This window comes from Dipodomys spectabilis, unplaced genomic scaffold, assembly GCF_019054845.1.
Source record: "Dipodomys spectabilis isolate Male_0828 unplaced genomic scaffold, ASM1905484v1 ptg000141l, whole genome shotgun sequence".
Taxonomy (NCBI): Eukaryota; Metazoa; Chordata; class Mammalia; order Rodentia; family Heteromyidae; genus Dipodomys; species Dipodomys spectabilis.
In genome coordinates, this window is record NW_024870818.1 from 1,541,002 (window position 1) to 1,557,299 (window position 16,298).

Genomic DNA, 16,298 nt, shown 5'->3' on the forward strand with positions numbered 1-16,298 from the left:
AGTTTACACTCCCACCAACAATGCAGTAAGGTTCCCTTCTGGCCACATCCCCTCCAGCATCTATTGTTATTAGAGTTCTTGATTATAGCCATTCTAACTGCGGTGAAGTGGAATCTCAATGTTGTTTTGATTTGCATTTCTTTTATGGCTAGGGAGGTTGAGCATTTCTTCATGTGCCTATTGGTCATCCTTCTTTCCTCTTCAGAGAAGTTTCTCTTTAAGTCTTTAGCCCACTTATTTATTGGGCAGTTGTTTCTTTGAAGATTTGTTGTTGGGGGATTTAATTTTTTGAGTTCCAGCTATATTTTAGATATGAGACCCTTGTCTGCTGTATGGCTAGTGAAATCTTCTCCCAATCCGTGGGCTTTCTATTGATCTTGCTATGTCCTTTGCCATGCAGAAGCTCTGCAATTTCATGCAATCCCATTTGTCCAACCTTTCTTTGATTTCTTGTGTTTCTGGGTCTCTATTAAGAAAATTTCAGCCTGTACCAAGGAGACCTAGGGTTTCTCCTATTCCATCCTGTAATGTTTTCAGAGTGTCTGCTTTGACTCCGAGGTCTTTGATCCATTTGGAATTGATTCTGGTTCAGGGTGATATATAAGGATCTAGCTTTAGTTTTCTACAAGTAGCTAATCAATTTTGCTAGCACCATTTACTGAAGAGGCTGTCTTTCTTCCATTCTATTTTTTTAGCTCCCTTATTGAAGATTAGATGGCTATAGGTCTTTAGGTTCATTTCTGGGTTTTCAATTCTATTCCATTGGTCCTGATATCTGTTCTTGTGCCAGTACCAAGCTGTTTTGATTACTATGGCTTTGTAGTAGAGTTTGAAATTTGTTATTGATATTCCTCCAGCACTCTTCTTTCTGTTGAGGATTGTTTTTGCTATTCGGGGTCTTTTATTGTTCCATATGAATTTTTGGATTGCCTCTTCTATTTCCTTGAAGAATTAGGTTGGAATATTGATAGGTATCGCATTGAATTTGTAGATAGCCTTGGGAAATATTGCCATTTTCACGATGTTGATCTTTCTAATCCAGAAGCATGAGAGTTTTTGCCACTTTCTAAGTTCTATTTTGATTTCCTTTATCAAGTCTTTAAAGTTTTCATCATAGAGGTCCTTCACTTCTTTGGTTAAGTTAATTCCTAGGTATTTTCTTTTTTGTGGGGCTATTACGAATGGAGTTGCTTTTCAAATTTCAGTCACACTTTTCTCATTGTTGGCATACAGAAAAGCCATTGATTTTTGAGGGTTAATTTTATACCCTGCTACTTTGCCAAAGTTTTGAATCAGCTTGAGTAATTTGGGAGTAGAGTCTGTGGGATTCTTTAAATACAAGATCATGTCATCTGCAAAGAGGGAGAGTTTTACTTCTTCTTTCCCTATTTGGATCCCCTTTATGTTTGCGTCTTGTCTTATTGATGTAGCTAGGCATTCTAATACTAGATTGAATAGAAATGGAGAGAGTGGACATCCTGTCTCATTCCTGAGATAAGAGGAAATGGTTTTAGTTTTTCACCATGAAGTATAATGCTGGCTGTAGGTTTGTCATTTATTGTATTGAGGAATTGTATTGGATTCCTAATTTTTCCAGAACCTTCATCATAATTGGGTGTTAGATCTTGTCAAATGCTTTCTCTGCATCTATTGAGATAACCATGTGGTTTTTATCCTTGCTCCTCTTGACGCAATGAATTATATTAATTGATTTGCATATATTGAACCAGCTTTGCATCCCTGAAATGAATCCTGTTTGATCGTAGTGTATGATTTTTTGGATGGATTGTTGAAGTTGATTGGCCAAAATTTTGTTGAGAAGTTTTGCATCAATGTTCATCAAAGAAATGGGTCTATAGTTCTCTTTCTTTGATGAGTCCCTGCCTGGTTTTAGGATGAGGGTTATGATGGCTTCATAGAATGAGTTTGGTAGTGAACTATCTCTTTCAATTTCATTGAAGACTTAGAGGAGTATTGGTGTGAGCTCTGCTTTGAAGGCCTTGTAGAATTCTGCTGTAAAACCATCTGGTCCTGGACTTTTCTTAGATGGGAGGTCTCTTATTACTATTTCTATTTCAGTGCTTGATATGGGCCTGTTAAGATGGTTTAACTCATCTTGGTTTAGTTTCGGCATGTCAATATTTGCTAGGAAAAGGTCCATTTCTGCCAAATTCTCAAACTTATTAGCATAAAGTTTTGAGAAGTATTCCCTTATAATGTTCTGAATCCTGGTTGTTTCTGTGGTAATGTTTCCATTCTCATCTCTGAGTTTATTTATTTGGGTGTGTTCTCTTCTTTTTCTGATAAGATTTGCTAAGGGTCTGTCAATTTTGTTAATTTTTTTGAGGAACCAACTCTTTGTTTTGTTGATTCTTTCTATGGTTTTTTTGGATTCTAATTCATTTAATTCTAGTTTAATTTTAATTATTTCTTTCCATGTACTGGATTGGGGTTTATCTTGCTGCTCTTTTTCAAGGAGGCTCAGCTGTCTCATTAAATTGTTGGTTTCAGATCTCTCCCATTTGTTGATGTAGAAACTCAGAGCTACAAACTTGCCCCTGAGTACTTCCTTTGCTGTGTCCCAGAGGAGCTGGTAATTTGTGTGTTCATTTTTGTTGAATATCATGAACATTTAAATTTCCTTTCTAATCTCTTCCATGACCCACTCGTGATTCAGCAGCGTGTTGTTCAGCCTCCATGTGTTACAGGACTTTCTTTGGTGGCTTTTGGTGTTGAGTTCTAATTGTATTCCCTTGTGGTCTGAGAGAATGCAAGTTATAACTTCAATGTTTCTGAATTTGGACAAGTTTGCTTTGTGGACTAAAATGTGGTCTATTTTGGAAAATGTTCCATGTGCTGCTGAGAAAGACGTGTATTCTGATGCTGCTGGGTGAAATATTCGGTAGATGTCTGTTAAATCCAGTTGATCTATGCAGTTGTTTATATCTGCGGTTTCTCTGTTGAGTTTTTGCTGAGTTGATCTATCTATTGGGGAAAGTGGTGTGTTAAAGTCCCCAACAATTATTGTCTTTGGATCTATGTGAGATTTGAGGGAAAATAGTGTTTCTTGGATAAATTTGGGTGCTCTGTTGTTTGGCGAATAGATATTTAGAATTGTAATATCCTCCTGAAGGAAAGATCCCTTAATTAATATGTAGCGACCTTCTTTATCTCTTCTCACGAATTTTAATTTGGAGTCTATTTTATCTGATGTTAGGATTGCAACTCCTGCCTGTTTATGGGGGCCATTGGCTTGGTAGATTTTGTTCCAGCCTTTCACATTGAAAATTTGTTTGTTTTTATGGGCAAGATGTGACTCCTGAAGGCAGCAGATAGAAGGATCTTGCTTTTTAATCCAACTAGATAGTCTATGTTGCTTAATTGGAGAGTTAAGTCCATTAATATTGAGAGATAGGACTGAGAGGTATTTGGGAGTTCCTGCCATTTTATCTACCTTCTTGGAGGCTGCGGCAAATGGGTTCTTCCTATGGTTCTTGGATTCTCAGCTTGGGTGTGGTTTCTTGGCCTTTATTGTGGTCTTGTTGGTTTTCTATGTGTAGGACATCTTTAAGAATCTTCTGTAGGGCTGGTTTGGTGGAGATAAACACAGATCTTTTCACCAAAATGTAATCAAATAACTTGGCCAATTCCTATTTTTCTATTTTCTACTATATAATCAGTTCCTGAAATCCTCTTTGAGTCTTCTTAGGAGTTCTGTATGGCTTTCTGGGGTCTAGTCCTTGAATTAGCTGAAGGTTAATTGGCTAGTCCTTGAATTAGCTGAAGGTTAATTGGCCAGAGAACTTCCAGGAGTTGGATACCCATTTTTCTTCTCTTCACTTAGCAAAGAAGGATTCACCTGTGAACATCTATTCTCCCCACAGCCTGGAGCTGGGGCTCAGTATTCCCAATGGGGACAGGGAGTTTCTTTGAAAAGCTAACCAAAAAGCAATCACTGCTGTTCTCACCATACATGTGAAATTTTTGCACAGTTTCAAGCTTCAGGGGGCCTCAGTGTGAGGAAGAGGAGCAACTGGCTGAATCTGAAAGCTCTCCAGCAACTTCAGACATAGGAATCAACGTTCAGCTCCCTGTGCTGAGTTGGAAAACTTCCACAAGGACTAGGGAGCCAGACTTTGAGAAGAACAGGAGTAGTCTGTGAGCTGGCCTTGGTAAATGATGTCACAGCCACCCAGATGGCATTGAACAGCTCCACTGATCTTCAAGGGGTCACCAAATCATGCACACTCAGAGTGTTAAAGTCCATGAGTGAGGTTAGCCCAAATGCTCACATTTACTTTCCTATGCATGGGTATCAAAGTGGGTGCAGGCTCCTCAACACCATAATCCATTATCAAAAACTGAAAGCAGCTGGTTGGATTTTTAAACTTTCTACACAGAGAAACGCATCTGGTCCCAGTTTGCTGCAAGGAAGTTGGTTTCATTCTCTCACACCCAGCCTAGCTACACAAAGCCCTGGAAGAAGCTTGGCTCCCTTCCACTCCTTTCCCCCCACCAAAAAAAATGCCCATCTTTCTGATCTCATTCATGCTCAAGAATTTGCAGCCCTTCCACCCCCTACGGGTGCCATTCTCCCTCCAGCTGAGGAGCCCCAGCTAAGCAAGGAGTCTGCAGTCCTCCCACCCCCTCCCCTGCTCCTGGTCACCTGAGGCTGGGAATTGCCAAAGCAGATCTGGCTCCTTGGAGAAGTCTCTGGATAGATTGTGTGCATGGAAGAAGAAAAAAAATAATCATTTGTAATGGATTGTCTCAGAACCAATTTTTTAAGATTGTGCAAACTTGAAGTATTGACTCACTTTCTGTTCATTTCAAAGGCAGGGCTCAGGCATAATTTATCTCTGATTCCACTGACTATCAGCATTTGTAGCCGTTTTGTGCCCAGCAGTGGAGAACAGTTAAATGATAATGTCCATCCCCACCCCCCTTGACTTCCCTTCCAGCCTGTTTCAGCAGTCTCTCCAGGCACTTCCTGTCTCCCCAGCTCCTCTGTCTGGCACTTATTTCAGACAAGTCAATATGTTTAAATTATATCTGAACTCAAGGTAATTAATCATAAAGCATTATGCTTTGTAATGGTTTCTTAAATTAAAAAAAAAAAAAAGAAACAACAACTCCTGTTTGGCATTCCACTGAATCTCAATTAAAATGCTAAGGTTTTCAGTGATGCATTGTGAATATGACTTATCTATTCAGGCTGGGCATCTATCCTGAACAAGGCCATAGAAGAAGGGCACTGCAAAGTTCTACTAGTTAGGAATCTAAATAAGACATCAAGATGGAATTTGTGGAAAATGTTAAACAGATCAAAGATAAACCCATATGAGCTGTCTGGAAATCAATGTACAGACACAATCTAATTTCAATACATAAAACTCAGGTGATGAGTTGTCTCTTTAATGCATTTTGCATACATGGGTAGGGGTTCTGAAGTTTCATGGCATAATGATGTCAGGAGACATGCATCAGATACATATTACAAAGATTGATAGGTAATTCCTTTAAACAGATTCTGGTCCCCAGTTTCAATAGTAGTCTTTCTTATATAGTTCTAGGCTAGTATCAGTAGGATGTAAATCCTGATTCCCTTAAAGATTGGCACTCAGGTGCCCAATTCTCCATCTAGAAAAATGAAGATGCTACTACTATGATATGTTTCTACTCACAGTACACTTTTGACATTTTTGTCTTTTGGGAGAATGGGGTCCATGCCAGCCCTTTCTTTGACATCAACATGCAATTTAATTTATGGGAATTTATGGGACTTCCACACTCTTTGTGGGCACACAATCTTTTTGTACTCCAATGTGTTCCATAACTTAGCTTTATGAATACCTTTATTAAGACTTCTGTGTAGGTGCCATTATGAAGACATGATCAATTTAATGACTAGTGATTAGCAATTTACTAAATTATCAGCATCAGATCCCTCCCATGGGTTAAGAGAATGGGCCTAAAAGTTTTAGCCCTCTAAACAAATTGTTGCTCCAGTTCTGGGGCTTAAGCTCAGGCCTCTGACTCTTGCTTGGCTTTATCACTTTAGGCTGGTGCCAGGTCTCCTATTCTGACTTTTTGCTGGTTAACTGGAGATAAGAATCTCTAGGATTTGACTCCCTGGGTTGACTCTAAACCTAGATCCTCAGATTGCAGCCCCCTGAGTAGCTAGGATCGTAGAAGTAGGTCATGGGTGCCCAGCTGGTTTGTTCCTTTGATAACCTCCCCTCATCTTGAAGCTATCTAGGAGCCCACCAAAGTTCACCTCATTAGCATCAACACAGGTATGACTGAAAGAGACTATTACAAATAACCTAAAATAGATTTCTTACCTTATGTATTCAGCAAAAAGCTTTATGACTGTGGTGCCAAACCAGAGAAAAAGATCAATATTTCTTATTATAACACAACACAATATCACTTCTGAAAGGACTAGGGAAGAGTAAAGTTAGGGTTCATTCAAATGTAACTAGAAAGCTCATTTCGATATATAGCTTTCCCAAAAAGATGATCAATTCTGACACATTTCAGAATTCCTAAAAATTACAAACAGCATGACATCAATTGGGATTCACTGTACGAAATGAATTTAGGCATTTTAAGCAGGGAGTCAGGTATTTTCCAAATCACTAGAAGGAATGAAGGAGCAGGTTCTTTGAGCTGTGGGCCTTTGAAAGGACTTTTGGAGCCATGTACTGCTGATGGGGAATGGTGAAAAAAATGCAGTGGTGAACTTCTGCAGAGTACTTAATCAGAAAGCATCTTGAAATAGAATTAGTCTCCCTAGTCTAAGAACCATCTAGATAATGCAGGCTTTAGTATAACAACAAAAAGAAAAGAAAAGAAAAGAAGAAACAAAATAAGAACAGTCCATTCTGATATCTATGCTTACTTTCCAAGCCTGGTTTCTATGTGAGTCCTGAGGCTGACATTGTAGTATGTATACACAACTAAAAATAAAACAATTTGTCTAATGTCATAGACTGACCTTAGAGAGAAGCTACCAATATGATTTATGTCTGAGCAGACCCCAAAGGAGGGAAATATAAAAATGGTTGGCTGTCTACATTATAAGAACAATGTTATAGGGAGACTGGTCATTAGTCTCAGTAAAAAGCCTATTGATGAAATTATCAAAATGAGCTGTCATTAAAAATATTCTAGGACAGATAAAGACAAACTGTCACAGCACCTATGTTGATCAATAAAGTTTTATAGAGACACACCTACAAACTACATCTATTAGTCTCTTGCTGTTAATGACTTTTATGCTCTTATGGCATTATTGAGTAGTTGCTACAGGGCTAGTATGGTACAAAAACATAAAATATTTACTGTCTACCCCTTTTAGAGAAAAAAAATATCAGTGTCTTGTCTAAGGTAGTTGAATCTCAAATAAGATTCCTAGATGCCAGTTCTCAGTATTAATATGGATCAGAATAAACTAGTTACCACACTATTCAAACACTGACTTCCATTGTACAATCATGTTTTCCTAAAGAAAAGACTACTCAGTATTTTCCCATCTGAAACATAGACTTGTTTTTCCATCATCTTTTGGACTGAGTAGGAAGTGCTATTCTTAAAAATTCTAGCTAGCAAAGGAAGGCAATCATTCAAAGAGTTTAGATTTAAAAGAGAAAGAAAGCTTTATGTAACTAAGCTATCTGGTAAAGGAGATCTTAGTTATCCAAAGATCTAAAACAGAATATTTCTGATTAATTTTAGCTAATTTTAATTTAAGTAACCACATAATTCTAGAGGTTATGATTTTGGACAGTACAATTCTAAATCATAATCTTACACCCTATGTTCTCTTGGTTAGTTACCAAAACTTTACTTAGAGATCAAAGAAATATTTTTAATTGTGAAAATACTGTACAGAGGGGTTACAATTACATGGGCAATCCCACTTTTAGGCATTTACCCAAATGTTCACAAAAAAGACCACACTAAAGCTACCAGCACAACTATGTTTATTGCAGCATTATTTACTATAGCTAAGATATGGAACCAATCCAGATGCCCCTCAGTAGGTGAATGGATCAAGAAAATGTGGTATATATACACAATGGAATTCTATGCCTCCATCAGAAAGAATGACATTGCTCCATTTGTTAGGAAATGGAAAGACATGGAAAAAATTACATTAAGTGAAGTAAGCCAAGCCCAAAGAAACATAGGTCCCATGGTTTCCCTTATTTGCAATATCTAGTATATGTATGAGTCAGATAAGGTGATATTAGGAAAATGAACCTTAAGATAGTAGTTAAATGTTTTTTTTCTTTCATGCGTTTGTTTCTAACACATTTTTAAGATTATTTCTTAGTTGCTTTGTATGTCCCTCCCCCACAGTATGACCCCTGCTTTTACTGTATTTGATGTCAGTATAATTTGTGGAGGGGAAGGGGGAAAACAAGTCGCTTAAATAAGGATATAGGTGGGCCCGTTGCAACAATGAGAAGTACACGTTGTCATGTCAAAAACGAACTTTACAACTTTGGTGGGGGCGGGGAGGATTGGGGGGGCGGGGGAAGGCTGGGAAGGGATGGGAAGGGTAAACAAAGGAGGAGGCAACAATGCTTGATAAGAAATGTACTCATTACCTTGCCCATGTAACTGTTTTTTTTATTTTTTATTGTGAAAATAGTATACAGAGGGGTTACAATTACATGGGCAAGGTAATGAGTACAATTCTTATCAAGCATTGTAGCCTCCTCCTTTGTTTATCCTACCCATCCCTTCCCATCTTCCCCCCACACCCGCCCCCTGCTCCCCTGTTCCACACCCCTCAGCCAAAGTTGTAAAGTTCATTTTTCGACATAACATCTTGTACATCTCATTGTTGCAATGGGTCCACCTATATCCCTATTTAAACAATTAGAGATCAAAATTATTTTGCCATGCCCCAGTGGCTCATGCCTGTAATCCTAGTAACTCAGGAGGCTGAGGTCTGATGAGCAAGGTTCAAAGCCAGCTCAGACAGTAAAGTCTTTGAGACTCTTATCTGTAATTAACTCATGCCACCAAAAAGCTAGAAGTAGAGTTGTGGCTCAAGTATTAGAGTGTCAGCCTTGAGAAAAATATAATCACACACACACACACACACACACACACACGCACACACAGATAAAATGTTTCAATGTAACTGATAGTATGACTGATAAAAACAGTAGCTCATAAGCCAATAAGGATTTTGAAAATATTTTATGAAAAGTCATCTAAACAATTGTGTAAAAAACTAAAATATACCTTATTAATAGTGCATAAGATATAAGTTTAGAAGCCAGTGAAGTCTAATAAAGAATGCTATTAGACCTCAGGTCTTGAAAACAGTTTCAGCTTTTGGGAAACTCTTACTTCTGAGACTGTGATATTTGTCATACCTGAACTTGGTTTTAAGCTTTGCTTCATTCACAAAGAAACACTTTAAATCATTGATCAATTCCCAGTATCCAGAACTTTTGCCCACATTTTCCTTTACCACTTATGTAATATTTATCCATTAGGCTTTGCTTTTTTAATATATATATTGTTGTTATTGTAAAGATGATGTACAGAGGGATTACAGTTCCATAAATCAGGTAATGAGTACATATCTTTTTGAAAAGTGTCACCTCTTCCCTTGTTTTCTGTTCTTTCTCCTTTTAACAGTGAGCTACCACAGACCACTGCTCTTGTAGAAAGCACCTAATGAACCATTAAATTATGTCTAGGTTTGAACAAATAATTTATTTTTGTTTTTCTCTCCTGAATCTTTCTGGGTATGAAAGAAGAGATTGGTAACTCCCAACATACCCACTCATGACCAGCTCAAAGGAATATGAGGAGTGACAATTCAGCTGCCAACTTTCTCTGTCCCAGACTCATATGTCTTTCAGATTAACAGGATACGGGCCACATTTCTCCAGCTAGACATCTGGGCTTTGCAGCTGCCACAAGGACCCCATGTGGCTGAGAATGTCAGCTCAAATCTGCAACCGAGTAAAGAAAAGGAGAAATGGCAGAATTCGGTACCTGAGCTACCTATGTAACTCCTATCCTGTACCTTCATCAACTTACATGGGATACAAGTCATACTAGAGCCACGACTAAGTCACAAAATACCAAATGGCCATGTGTAGATGTGAATTATAAGAAGTTGTCCAAGTAGCTTTAAGGAAATTAGTTCAGCAACTAAATTCAAGTTTAAGGCCATTTGTTTCCATTCAAATGTAAAAAATGAAGAATGGGGGAAAAATGACTTTACCTGTGGCTTGATTATGACTGACACTTTTCTTTTACACAGGGACATTGATAAGATGGGCACATGGTAACACTCAATGATAAGGTCTCTCAAACTTCAGTTGACAGTTTTGTAACAAGATGATAAGGCCTTCTCAGGGGACCCTTATACATTTAAGTCTCAAAAGGACAGAAAAATCTAGAAAGCTCTAGAAAAGAATAGTAGAAGAGTCCACACTGCCACTGCCACCACCACCACCACTAGCAGCAGCAACAGAAGCAGCAGTAGCAACAACAACTATAGGTTGTTGTTAACCACTATAGGCTAACCCAAAGGAAGTTCCTTTCTCTACTACCACCACTCAGAAATTTAAAGGACACATCATTGATTATCTTACTCCAATTTTAAGGTCCTCAAAAGGATGGCTTCATTTCATAGCAGCCTGATGATCTTGCCTTAGGTGTAATAATAACTACAGAAAAGCAAAAACCCACCAGCCTATTCATGTTTCAATAATAAACAAATGTGTGTGCGTGTGTGCGTGTGTGTGTGTGTGTGTGTGTGTGTGTGTGCGTGCGTGTGTGATGGATACAATTTCTGACTGACTTTTTTTCACATTTGCCACGGCAGTGCAAATTTCCAGAATTATTGTGGTTGGAATTTTGGTCTAAACTGATCGGTCATGGTCCCCAAAGTCACTGTAATGAGAGTAACCAATACTCTTGTGTTTCTGCCAATTGTGCTACTGTGTAGACAAACCATGGAGGATAAAAATTGGCTGAGTTGCAATTGGAATGGTCTGCAGTGGACTAAACTGCCACATGCTGAAGGCCTTATAATTGTTGTCAAGGCAGAAATGCTTGCTGAGTTCTGGTGCTACTCCTGTAGCGGAGCAGGTTTCTCCTAGACTCCCATCACTGAAAATCCTTCAATTAGTGATCAAAGAGCACTTTTAAGACTCTTTGAGTCTTTGTTGCTCAGTTTCTTCATGTGTAAAATGGGCACCTGTAAAGTAATTTTACATCTTGTTTCACAAATGAAGAGAGATAATGTATTTGTTCATAATAAAAGCTAGTCAATTAAAAAGTGCCACCTATAAAATTACAATGTACCTCAACTTTAGAAATGAATTGGAAAGAGCTGAAGATGCTAACCAAAGAAAAAAAATGATGTCCTAATCAAATGTTTTTAACTTCTGTACTCTCTGGAAGTACAATCTCTTACTTTGAACCAATTCTTAGGCCAGGAAAATGGTATTCATTTCAGCTGTGCCATCTTAAAGTGTGCATATATGGTCAATCTTCATACTCAGAATGCAAGGAGGAAGTTTATTCCCATGGCTCACTGGAAAGTATTTTCCTTCTGCTGTTGCAGTACGTCTATTTTTTCCAAAGGGCCAGTGATATAAAGGAAGTCTCCACGTAGTAAAATCAGTCTACAGCTAACAGACAAAATCCCAGATGAACTCTCAAACTGTGATCTATTATATCATGATCTTGCCTTGTGTTATGTGCCCCATTGTACCATCCCCTTGAATTTACATATTGAACTTCTAACTCTTCACACTTCACTATGTGAATTTATTTGGAGATCATATCTTTTCAGAGTTTAAAATAATGTCATTTGAAAAAAAAAAAGAAATGTAGTTCTCATGAGGTGTGATGTACATGTTAGTCTTAAAATCTCTAGGTCAAGCAAGATAAATGATAACATCTAATATACAAATATGTTATATTTTGTCCATAAATGCACATATGCCAATCAGAATCCATGATGTAAATAATCCTTTCTCTGGCTCCTTCATATTTCATTTCCCACTTAGGAAAATTCTTAGATAGTCTATGCCTCCATTATCAGATAAGGAATGGAGGCCTACTCTCCAGAAAATTTTAAGTGCTAATTAATAAATAAGTCCTAAAATTTTTTTAAAAAATCAAAAAAAAACCAAAAAGACAAAAGTAAGGTCATTTGAGTGGATCCTGATCCAACATGATTGATGTCCTTATAGAAAGGGAAATTCAGAGGCAGCCACAGAGGGAGAACTCATGTGAAGAGGAAAACAGATACCAAGGCAATGTTTCTAAAGGCCAAGGCACACCAGAGGTTGTCAGCAAGCCACTGGAAGATGTGCAAAGGTATGGAACAGAAACTCCTTCAGCCCACAGGAGGAACTCTTTGCCCATGGACTTCCAGAACTGTGAAACAATACATCTGTTGTTTCAGCCACAAAGTTTGTAGGACTTGGTGATGACAATCCTCGCAACGGATACATCCCAACAGAGTAACACTAACTGGGAACACTGTCTTCTCTTACAGGACAGACGAAAGAGAATGAAGGAAAAGAACTAACATGCCTTAAATACAGATCTTACATCCAGCGGTTTACATTACTATTTCATTTTATTTTCATCAAAACCCTACAAAGTTGGTATCTTCACTGAAGAAATAGAAGCTCAGAGAATTGAAGTAATTCTTCGCATATTTGGCAGGTAGCAAATAGCAACATCAAGCTGTATGTTACAGCCTGGTTCTCAAGACCTATGCTGTCCCAGTTTCCTCTATGGACTATATAGTCCTTGGAATTGGATCTCACATCACCGCTTTTCATAATTTCTTCTCTTTTATGTACTTCTGATAGAAATTCAAGTCCTTGATCAATCTCTTCCTCATGTCCTCACCACAGGAAAGCTAATTCAACTATGAAAAGAAACAATCTTCAGCTTTGATCTTGTAGGTGCATGATCATTTTCTAGTCAGCTCAGGGATCATCAGAATATTCTTTCTTAAAGAAAGCAAGATTGAGATCTTTCTGTTCCTCAGAGTTTGAGATGCCAAAGGACAGGTTATCACTGCAATGGTATAATGGTAAACCAGAAGAAGACCATCACCTTCAATTTCTGATTGTCTGCAGTAGCATTACTGGAGCACATCAGAAATAGTAAAATCTTCTCTAGAAATTCAAGGACTCTGTACTGACCATCTAGAATGACACATATGCTAGGTGCTTTATCTCATTTTTGTGTCTTAACTACTTGTGAAGGCTAAGAGGTACAGGAAGAGGGAAGTTTGTTAGTGTTATGTCTCATGTACAAAATGAGTCTCCTATGGAGACTCGTGAAAACCAAAGGCAGCAAGGAGTTAAAATAAGACAATTCCTCACTGCCATTTGCAAGTTGGGCAACTTTGATTGTATGAGCAATATCAGTTCTTTTCTTTTTTTCCAGGAAGCTTTGAAGACCTGAAGAAATAAGATAGCTACAAAAACATCTGTCCACCATTCTTATTTTAGTTTTCAAAGCTATGGTGATCCACTGGTAAGCTGCATGGGAAGTGAAGTGGAATGTTAAAGTGATTAAGAACTTGGATCAAAATTGAGTTCAGGGCTGGGAAGGTGGCTCAGTGGTAGAGCGCATGCCTTGCATGCATGAGGCCCTGGGTTCGATTCCCCAGCACCACACAAGCAAAAAGAAAAAAGCCGGAAGTGGCACTGTGGCTCAAGTGGTAGAGTGCGAGCCTTGAGCTGAAGAGCTGAGGGACAGCGCCCAGGCCCAGAGTTCAGGCCCCAGGACCGGACCCTCTCCCCTGCCCCCCCACCCCGCAAAAAAAATTCAGTTCAAATCCCAGCTATTTTTTATTGTCTACAACAAAAAACAACAAAGCTCACTAAAGGGGATGTAAACAGAAGGGAACCTTACTGCATTGTTGGTGGGAGTGTAAACTTGTTCAACACTTTGGAAAGCAGTATGGAGGTTCCTCAAAAGACCACATAGAGCTCCCCTATGACCCAGCAATCCCACATTTGGGCATTTACCCAAATGATCACAAACAAGACCATACTAAAGCTACCAGCACAACTATGTTTATTGCAGCATTATTTACTATAGGTAAGATATGGAACCAACCCAGATGCCCCTCAGTAGATGAATGGATCAAGAAACTGCGGTATATATACACAATGGAATTCTATGCCTCCATCAGAAAGAATGACATTGCCACATTTGTTAGGAAATGGAAAGACTTGGAAAAAATTATATTAAGTGAAGTAAGCCAGGCCCAAAGAAACATAGGCCCCATGGTTTCCCTTATTTGTAATAACTAGTGTATGTCTGAGTCAAGCAGAAAAGGTCAGATAAGTTGATGTTAGGGAAATGAACCCTAAGATATGTATTCAAATGTTATTTTCTTTCATGCGATTGTTTCTAACATATTTACAAGATTATTTATTTGTTGCTTTGTATGTCCCTCCCCCACGGTATAACCCCTGCTTTCACTGTATTTGATGTCCGTATAATTTGTGGAGGGGAAGGGGAAACACAAATTGTTTAAATAGGGATACAGGTGGACCCATTGCAACAATGAGATGTACAAGTTGGTGTGTCGAAAACGAACTTTACCACTTTGGTGCCGGGGTTGGGGGGGGGGGAACCACTAACTTTGTTATATCTTTTTTTTAATGTGTGAAGGCAAGCAGGATGCTTAAACACTATAAGACTGCCAAAAAGGTTAATTTTAATGACATAGTCTGTGACAAAGGTAGGTAAGTAAGTAGATGAGGAGCTCAGAATATGTTCCTTGGCCTCCTACCAGGTCTAAGCTAAAATGAACAAGTTATCATTTTTTTATTGTGAAAATACTGTACAGAGGGGTTATGTACATGGGCAAGATAATGAGTACATTTCTTATCAAGCATTGTAGCCTCCTCCTTTGTTACCCCTTCCTATCCCTTCCCATCCTCCCCTTGCCCCCTCCCACCCAATCCTCCTCGCTCCCCCTCCCCCCCTCCAAAGTTGTAAAGTTCATTTTCAACATAATGACTTATACGTCTCATTGTTGCAATGGGTCCACCTGTATCCCTATTTAAATGATTTGTTTTTCCCCTTTCCCTCCACAAATTATACCGACATGAAATACAGTGAAAGCAGGGATTATACTGTGGGGGAGGGACATACAAAGAAACAAAGAAATAATCTTATAAATGTGTTAGAAACAATCGCATGAAAGAAAATAACATTTGAATACATATCTTAGGGTTCATTTCCCTAACATCACCTTACTGCATTGTTGGTGGGAGTGTAAACTTGTTCAACCACTTTGGAAAGCAGTATGGAGGTTCCTCAAAAGACTCCACGTAGAGCTCCCCTATGACCCAGCAATCCCACTTTTGGGCATTTACCCAAATGATCACAAACAAGACCATACTAAAGCTACCAGCACGACTATGTTTATTGCAGCACTATTTACTATAGCTAAGATATAGAACCAACCCAGATGCCCCTCAGTAGATGAATGGATCAAGAAAATGTGGTATATATACACAATGGAACACTATGCCTCCATCAGAAAGAATGGCATTGCTCCATTTGTTAGGAAATGGAAAGACTTGGAAAAAATTATATTAAGTGAAGTAAGCCAAGCCCAAAGAAACATAGGTCCCATGGTTTTCCTTATTTGCAATAACTAGTATATGTCTGAGTCAAGCAGAAAAGGTCAGATAAGGTGATGTTAGGAAACAAGTTATCATTTTTGTTCTACATATTCCACCTTTAATGTGGGGCTGACCCTTCTTTCCTTACTTGAACTATGCTATCCATTGTGCACTACATTTTGGGAGGACTCCCTGGATGAATTCCAGTGCTCCTAATCTCTGTTCTTTGGAAGGCACAGCAGTACAAGTTAGAGGCTGGGTGTTAGTTGACTTTCCATTGTTATAACAAATACATGGAACATAACAACTTAAAAGGAAGAAAGGTTTATCGTGGCTCCCATTTTCAATACTTTTAATCCATTGTCACTTAGCCCTATCATAGGCTTTTGGGCTTGAGGTGAGGTAGAACATCACAGGAAGGGCACATGGCAAAGAACCTGCTCACTTTCATGGCTGCTCACTTTCATGGCTGCTCACTTTCATGGCAGTCAAAAGGCAAAGAGAAATAAAAGATGGATGAAAGTCCCAATATCTCCATCAAAGACACAGCCCCAGTGATCTAACTTCCTACCATTTGGTTCCACTTTCTAAAGGTTCCACCATCTTTCAATAATGCCATAGGATGGTGGCACAACC

At 38.6% G+C, this 16,298-nt stretch overlaps 1 non-coding gene across 1 annotated transcript; it reads left to right on the forward strand.

The window, feature by feature from the left end:
* The first annotated feature begins 13,627 nt into the window (after positions 1-13,627).
* Positions 13,628-13,692, forward strand: Trnaa-ugc. The gene has a single exon. It is a non-coding gene; the product is annotated as a tRNA-Ala (tRNA).
* Positions 13,693-16,298: the final 2,606 nt, after the last annotated feature.